The following is a 7576-nucleotide window of genomic DNA, read 5'->3' as shown; positions in this document are numbered from 1 at the left end:
GTGCAGAGAAAACTATGCTAGATTTGGAGTCAGAAAGGCTCAGTTCTGTTACTTACTACCTAGGTAGCCTTGGACACGTCACTCAATTACTCCAGGACTCATTTCACTCATCTGTTATTACACAATGGGGTTGGACTAGGAGAACTCTTGCATCCTCTTCCAGTTGCAGCATGATGATTTTTGTGATGGTGTCGTGGAAATAATTCTGAACTTAGCCTCAGAAGAGACTTGACTTGGATTTCTTACTCAAATATTTATTAGCTTCCCTACCATGAGCAAATTTATTTTCTTCTGAAACTCAGTTATATGATCTGTAAATGGAGTTAGTGATGATACTGATCTCACAGGTCTGCTGCAAAGACCAAACAAGATAATGTGTAAGAAATATTTTGCAAAAGTCAGAGTGCTATGAAGTCAGTCTGTAAATAGTCTATTGAGTCCCTACTACATATCAGCTACTGTGCTAAGGGTTGGGGATACAAAAACAGACAAAGGACAATCCCCTGCCCTCAACGAGTTCACAATCTAATGATACAATATATGTACAACATATGTACAACATACAAATATGTTCAAACAAATTATACACAGAATAAATAAGCCATAATTCAGAGAGGGAAGGCTCTCCACTCAGAAGCTGAGCAAGGCTTCCTAAGGAAGATGAGATTTTAGTTGAGACTAAAAGAAAACCAAGGAAGGCAACAGACCTAGATGAGGAGGGAGAGAATTCCAGGTATACACAAATAAATATATGAATATTGCTTATCATCATTTTTCCCCAAGGGAGTATCACTTTCCTGAAAAGGATCCTGGATTTAGCTCACATCAAATGAATTCACCAGAGGATTTTGACCATAAAGAAAGGGGATCAGGCTTTTCTTGCTCTCTGTGGTTCATTGTGCCCTGACTTTCCCAGAGAAGAATGTTGGGAAACATATCTTAAATATAAATTATGTATAGTTCCTGTCTAGGATCTCTTTGAAAGAGATTACTTGGATTTTAGAAAAGTTACTAAATGTACAAAGTAGTAAGATAGGTAAAGGACAGCTCCTAGGAGGCAAAGTCTCCCTGCAGATCGAAGGACTGATGAATTGATATTTCATATTCATCTTGGATCTGTACTATCTAAGAAGCATTTCACTATATCTTTTGCCAACTGCCAGTCAGTACTCAGGGACTTCTGAACTTTTGACTTTACATGGTAGCCATCAAGACTAGAAATATTCATCTCAACATTGTTTTCAGTCATCAGTGTTTTGGAAAAGAAACACAAAGGAAAAAAGACACATTAAGGATTTGACATCCTGTCTCAGCCTTATCTAGGTAAGTACATGTATTTACTATCATATGGTTTAGTGGAAGAGAAATCATTAAAGTTCAAGGGAGGGCCGGTATTGTGCCCCAGAAAAGAGATTGTTCCCAAAGAGTAAGGAGTTTTTCATTTTTCATTCTTACCTTGTTTACTGAGGAGGCAATTCTTTATGGCCTAATTGCCAATCCTTTGTGAAATAGCCCTAAACCCAGGGACCAAGTAACTGGTTAGAAGACCTTGGAACAAACTTGCCCTTTGTAAGGAAGGGGTCCATCTACATAGAACTAAATCACTTACTCCATGGACTAGTCCCTTGTATTGAACACAGAAGACACATGCCCCTCAGCTACAGGTGTGGTTTGGGGAGGCCCCAAACCAATGATTATCATCCCCTAGCCAAATGTTGTTCAGTGGTTTTCAGTCATGTTCAACTCATTGTGACCTTATTTAGCGGTTTCTTGGCAAAGATACTGGAGTGGTTTGCCATTTCCTTCTCCAGCTCATTTTACAGATGAGGAATGGAGGCAAAAAGAGTTATATGTTATGTGACTTCTCCCAGGGTAACACAGGTAGTAAGTATCTGAGGCCAGATTCTTACTCAGAAGATGAATCTTCCTGATTCCAGGCCCCACACTCTATCCCCTGTGCCACCTAGCTGACCTGAAGCAATAGAAGATTTCTACTCTGGTTTTCAGTCTTTTCTGGTGGTAGAGCATTTCCAGCGTCAAACCTAGGTTTCATCATCCATGGAGGCTTACGTCTATCCTCTGCATTTGAAAATGTATCAGATTGAAAAAGGGAGGCCATATTATTGTGGTAATTACTTTTATACTTTTTGTAATTATTTTCAAAAGTAATATATTGTCTGAAATAAAATTTGATATCCTGTTGCTTTTAACTTGATTTGCATGTGTGTTTATGCATATAAAATGTTTTCTGGGAAATGCATGCATTTGGGCCTGTGACTGAGAGAGACCATTTGCCTGGAAAGCGGGAGAGACCTCGGTTCATACCCAGACCCTGCCACTTGACTAACTGCATGACCTTCGGTAGGGCTCTTATCCTTTCCTTGTCTTGAGAAAGTACTTTACATTATATGAATGATGAAGCAGTATGTAAATACGAGTTGTGATTATGACTATGTGTATCGCCAAGGCAACGTTCACAGCACTGGTTGTGACGAAGAACATGCCAGTGTAGTTCTCAATCACAAAGTATAACAGACTTTCCTGGTAGAAGGCAGAAGAAAAGCATTGATTCAGACACCAGAAAGCAAAATCCCCAAATCAGAAAGCCAAATTCAACATAGTAGCCAAGAAGTCAATACACATTAGCAAGGGCACAAAGCCATTCCCAAGCTTCTCTGCCCCTTTGCACACTCAGGAGCCTAGTTGTCTGCCTCTGTGTCCTCTCTCTCTTTCTCCACCCTAACTGCTCTCCCTCACTTCCTTAGTTTTGTTCTACCCTTCCTGTTCCTTCTGTTCAGCTAGGTTCTCCCACCACACGTGACTTAGGCTTCCATGTGATTTAAGCAGGTCAAGCAGTTCTATTAATGAAACGGAAAGATTTTCCATTTAAATTACCATTACACTATGATATTGGGGTCTAAGGCCAGATTACAGTGAAGTACAGGAAAGAAATCAAAGTTTGTCAGGAAATGAAAATTAAATGGGTGGGAATGGGGTGCTTAGTGAAAAGGATCCTAATGAGAAGAGGCAGAAATCAGGGTGCTATGTTAGCACAGGTGGCTGAGATCATATTGTGCAGGACTGCATAGTAGAGATGTGACAATAATAGAGAAGTGGCAAGATGTCTCCTTGTCTTCAAGTTGTGTATTGCTGAGGCATCCCCCATCTTTGGAGGGGAGGTGCATTTTCTCAATTCCCCACTAACCCCCAGGACAAGCCTGGTTATGAGAATTATATGACATTCTGTCTCCTTATTATATTGGTTTGCAGATAATATTATCACAGTTAGTGGTTTTTAATCAGTGCCCCTGGCCTGGAGAATTTTAGTAGAACATCAATTTTTCAGCATCAGAGAATTCAACAAAATAAATTAATATATATTGAGTCAAAACTTCCTTGCCTCATTCATTTCACTTATCCTTTTAACACTCTCAACTCTATGCAAACATGAATTTCTACTTGTCTTTGATCAATTGCCTGTTTTGTTGTTCAGGCATCCTGTCAACACGAATCATTAAGAATTTAAACAATTTCTGCCTTGCCTTCAATCTACTCAAATGCATACGTACTTTTTCTTGCAGATTTTTTATACTGCTAGATTACTGCATTTATCTTTACTGATTTGTGGGTGTTTTCTAAAGGTCCTGTGTGCAAAGGTGAGCATGAGCCTGTGCTTCTGTATCTTGGCCTGCACATGGACTGAGCTAGCCCCAAAACTGATCACATTTGTGAAATTGTACTGAGTTTTAAATGGTCCTAAGTCTATCTTTTCAGTTCCAGCATAGACCAGGGTGATGTTATATGGTTGTGAATCTATGCTTTTAGAAGAATAGCAATTTCAGGTGATCTGAAGGGTAATAGAAAATTGCATAATGGGCAGACTGAGCGATAAAATCAATGATGATGTGTGAATAAGAAGTGGTTTAAAAGATCAAGGATATAGATTAAAAAAGGACATGCTAAAATGGTAGTTAACAGAGGGACGAACTGAAGACTGTATTGCCATCTGAATTCTAGTGCTATTTCTCATTTTCTTTTTAGATTGTATATAATTTTTTTGTATATTTTATTGTATGCTATCTCCTCTTAGATCATGAACTCCGAGAGCACAAGGATTTTTTTTTTTGTCTTTGTATCCTTAGAGCTTAGCACAGTGCCTGGCACGAAGTAGGCATTTAATAAATGCTTCTTGAGTGACTGACTAAATTGTTGTTCCCAACAAGAAGGGCTTTACTGTTCTACATGGAAATTACTGATAGTCATGGATATAAAAATCAAAGAGGCTGAGGACCCCCAAGTATCATCAATTAAGCTGTCTCTCTCTTCTGTCTTTCTAGTTATAATCTATCAACCAAGCTATCTATTTGTCTCTCTGTCATCTCTCTCTCAAGATCTAGATATATAGATATAGTTTGAATCTATACTTTCATTTATTTGAGAAACTCCTAGTGTGAGAACTCTGCTGAATCAGATTATAAATTTGCATAAAGTTTTTAGCATACTTGCTTTCCATCAAAGTATACATAAGTCTATGAATGAATAGAAAAAGAAATGATAATTATTTAAAAAAGCATAGCATGGATTCATTTATAACTTGCAATGCCAAACTAACTGCATTTCCATTTTTGAATAGGTTTGCTATAAACTTGCAAATCATGGAAATGATATTGATATGGGTTACTGAGATTTTAGCAAAGAGTTTGATAAACTACCTTATGCTGGATATGGAAAAAAATGTGAACCATATAAAATCTGATGGATTCAAAACTGTATGAATGTCTGAACTCAGAGGCTTGATATCAACATGATAGGGGTCTTTAATTGAGTACCACATTAATGCAGGCTTTAGTTTCTGATGTATAGATTTAAAAACAATCAAACCAGTGATTTGGAAAAAGAGATGGATGGCATCCATTTCAAATTTGTAGATTTTTCAGTGGGTATGTTTAGTCTGGTTAAGAGAAGGCTCTGGGAGGAGAGTTATCTTTAAGAAGGTACTATAATAAATAGATTCAACTTCTTTTGTTTAGTCTTAGAGGAAAGAATGAAAGACAATGAATTGGAATTACAAAGAAACAAATGTTGACTTAATCTAAGTAAAAATTTCCTGACAGCTATCCAAATGTCATATGACTTGCCTTCAGAGAGAGTGAATTTGTTCCTTATTGATAGTCTGCAAACAAAGTTTCTACTTTTTTAGGTGTGTTATATTAGAGATTCTTATTCAGGTATTAGCAAGCCCACCCTGAGGTCCCTTCCAAACCTGAAGATTCTGTGTGATTCATCTATCCATCTGTCTGTCTTGTCTGGCCATCTATCTGTTTATCTATCTGTCTATCTATTTGTCTATCTATTTATCTATCCACCTAATCTATCTCTCAAGCTTAAATATTGTAAATAATTTTCTTTGTAGTACATTGATTTCTTGGTTTACAAATCATATTAAATAAATTATCTTTTTATTTACTAGGCAATTAAAGGGACTTAATATATGAAGAGATATGAAATAACTAGATACTTTTGGAAAATACATTTTTACAGTTTATTAAAGAAATAATATTTGATTAAGATACACATGCCTATTTGTATATACACATGCATGCTTATGCATATATATCACATGCCCTCATATACAGTGTTTGCAAATAGTGTACATGTAACAGTGGTAGGCAAAAGGTTCCATATTATATACGTAACATGCTACGTGGGTCAACCAACTTCACTTATTGGTTACTCCCTCCTCATAGTTTGTTACTTGATTCATTCCCTTATTTAATTTGATTCTCATGGAGTCTAGAATAACTATCCAGGGATATATTTGCATATTTCCTCATTAATTAATAGAATTTAAGCAAATTTCTTCAATGTTATTTATTTGTTAAACTGGAGAAAATGTCATATCTCTTATATTAAGTTCCTTAATATCCTAGTAAGTAAAAATTAAACTACCAAGTATATGATTTGCTAACCAGGAAATTAATAGTATAACAAGAAAATTATTTATAATCTTTACGCTGTGAGAAAAATTATAGCCAGAGTTACTTCAGATCTTAAACTAACAGCCTTCACTTCTGAAAATATAGTTCTGCTATTCAATTCACTGAAGATAGTCAAGCAAGCTGCTTTTCAAGAATTCACGTCAGCCTCGTCACAAGATAAAGATTAAAGCAGTTCTATCAAGAAAGGAGACTTCTTTCTTCTACCTCTCTCTTTATCTTCTGTAGTTTCTTTCCAGTCATGACAGGGAATGACTCTTTATCTTCTCTCAAGCCATTCCTCTTAATAGCTTTTCTCCATACTCCTTACAACATTCTTTTTAATAATATTTCTTCATAAGAGTTGGCAGTTCTAACAAGAAGAAAGTTTCTCATCACCTTCTTTCTTTCTGTCACCTCTCTCTTTTCTCAGTTTACTTCATAGATCTTTATTAACCAAAGGGAAAAGACGTACTTCTTGACTCCATCGGGATAAGGACCTCATAGAGTGACAGTTACAACTACAGCTCCTGGCTTCAGTGATTTTGACGTGGTATAAATGGCATTTGTATCAGATCTAAAGATGCAAAAAAGATAGAGGGAATAGCTGATGCACTAATAACAATGTTAGAATTAAAAAAGACTAGTCTAGAATGGTGAACCTAAGTAATAAAATAAAATTTAAATGTAGAATTCTAAAGATTTACATTTGGGTAAAAAAAAGTACTTCATAAATATAATGTTAGAGAAATATATCTAGAAAACAGTTCATCTGAAAGAGGTTCGGGGATTTTAGTGGACTAAAACTCAGTAAAAAAGAGGTGACATTCAAAGAGAGACCGAGTGTCCATCAGGTAGGTAGGTGGCTCAGTGGACACAGTGCTGGGCCTGGAGTCAGGAGGACTTGAGTTCAAATGAGGTCTCAGATTCTTCTCTAGCTGTGTGACCCTGGGCAAATCACTTAATCTCTGTTTGCCTTAATCCACTGAAGGAGGAAATGGCAAACCATTCCAGAACCTTTGCCAATAAAACCCCATGGATAGGGTGGTCTATGGGTTCATGAAGATTCAGATATGGTTGAACAACAATAGTACATCACTAGGAAGGTGATAGTCTTGATAAATACTGCTCTGGTCAGACCTAGTCTGCAGTATTTTGCTTTGAGTGACACATTTTAGGAAAGGCTTTGATAATCTCAACAAGTATCTAGATAATTGTGATCAGCATGGTGAAGTCGTGTTGTATGAAGATTGGTTGATGGAATTAATGATATTTATCATGGAAAAGAAGACTTAAGAGGGAAAAGATAGTTGCCTTGGAGCATTTTAAAGGAAATGCTTCTGAAGAAGAGATATTAACTTTATTGTCCTTGGTCTGAGAGGACGTTAATAGGAACAATTGAAACTTTTAAAGAGAAAATTTTGGCCTGAAAAAAGTAATTTTGTAACAGTTAGAGCTGTTCAGAAGCAGAATGGATTCCTCACTATTTGAGGTGTTTAGTTTGTAAAACGCAAATTACCCTGTTGAGTATATTTGTAGAGACAATTCTTATTCAGATCCATGTTGGATTGTATAACCTGTGACACGCCTTCTACTTCTGA

This window comes from Notamacropus eugenii, chromosome 6 (genome assembly GCF_028372415.1).
Source record: "Notamacropus eugenii isolate mMacEug1 chromosome 6, mMacEug1.pri_v2, whole genome shotgun sequence".
NCBI lineage: Eukaryota > Metazoa > Chordata > Mammalia > Diprotodontia > Macropodidae > Notamacropus > Notamacropus eugenii.
This window is presented reverse-complemented; position numbering follows the sequence as displayed.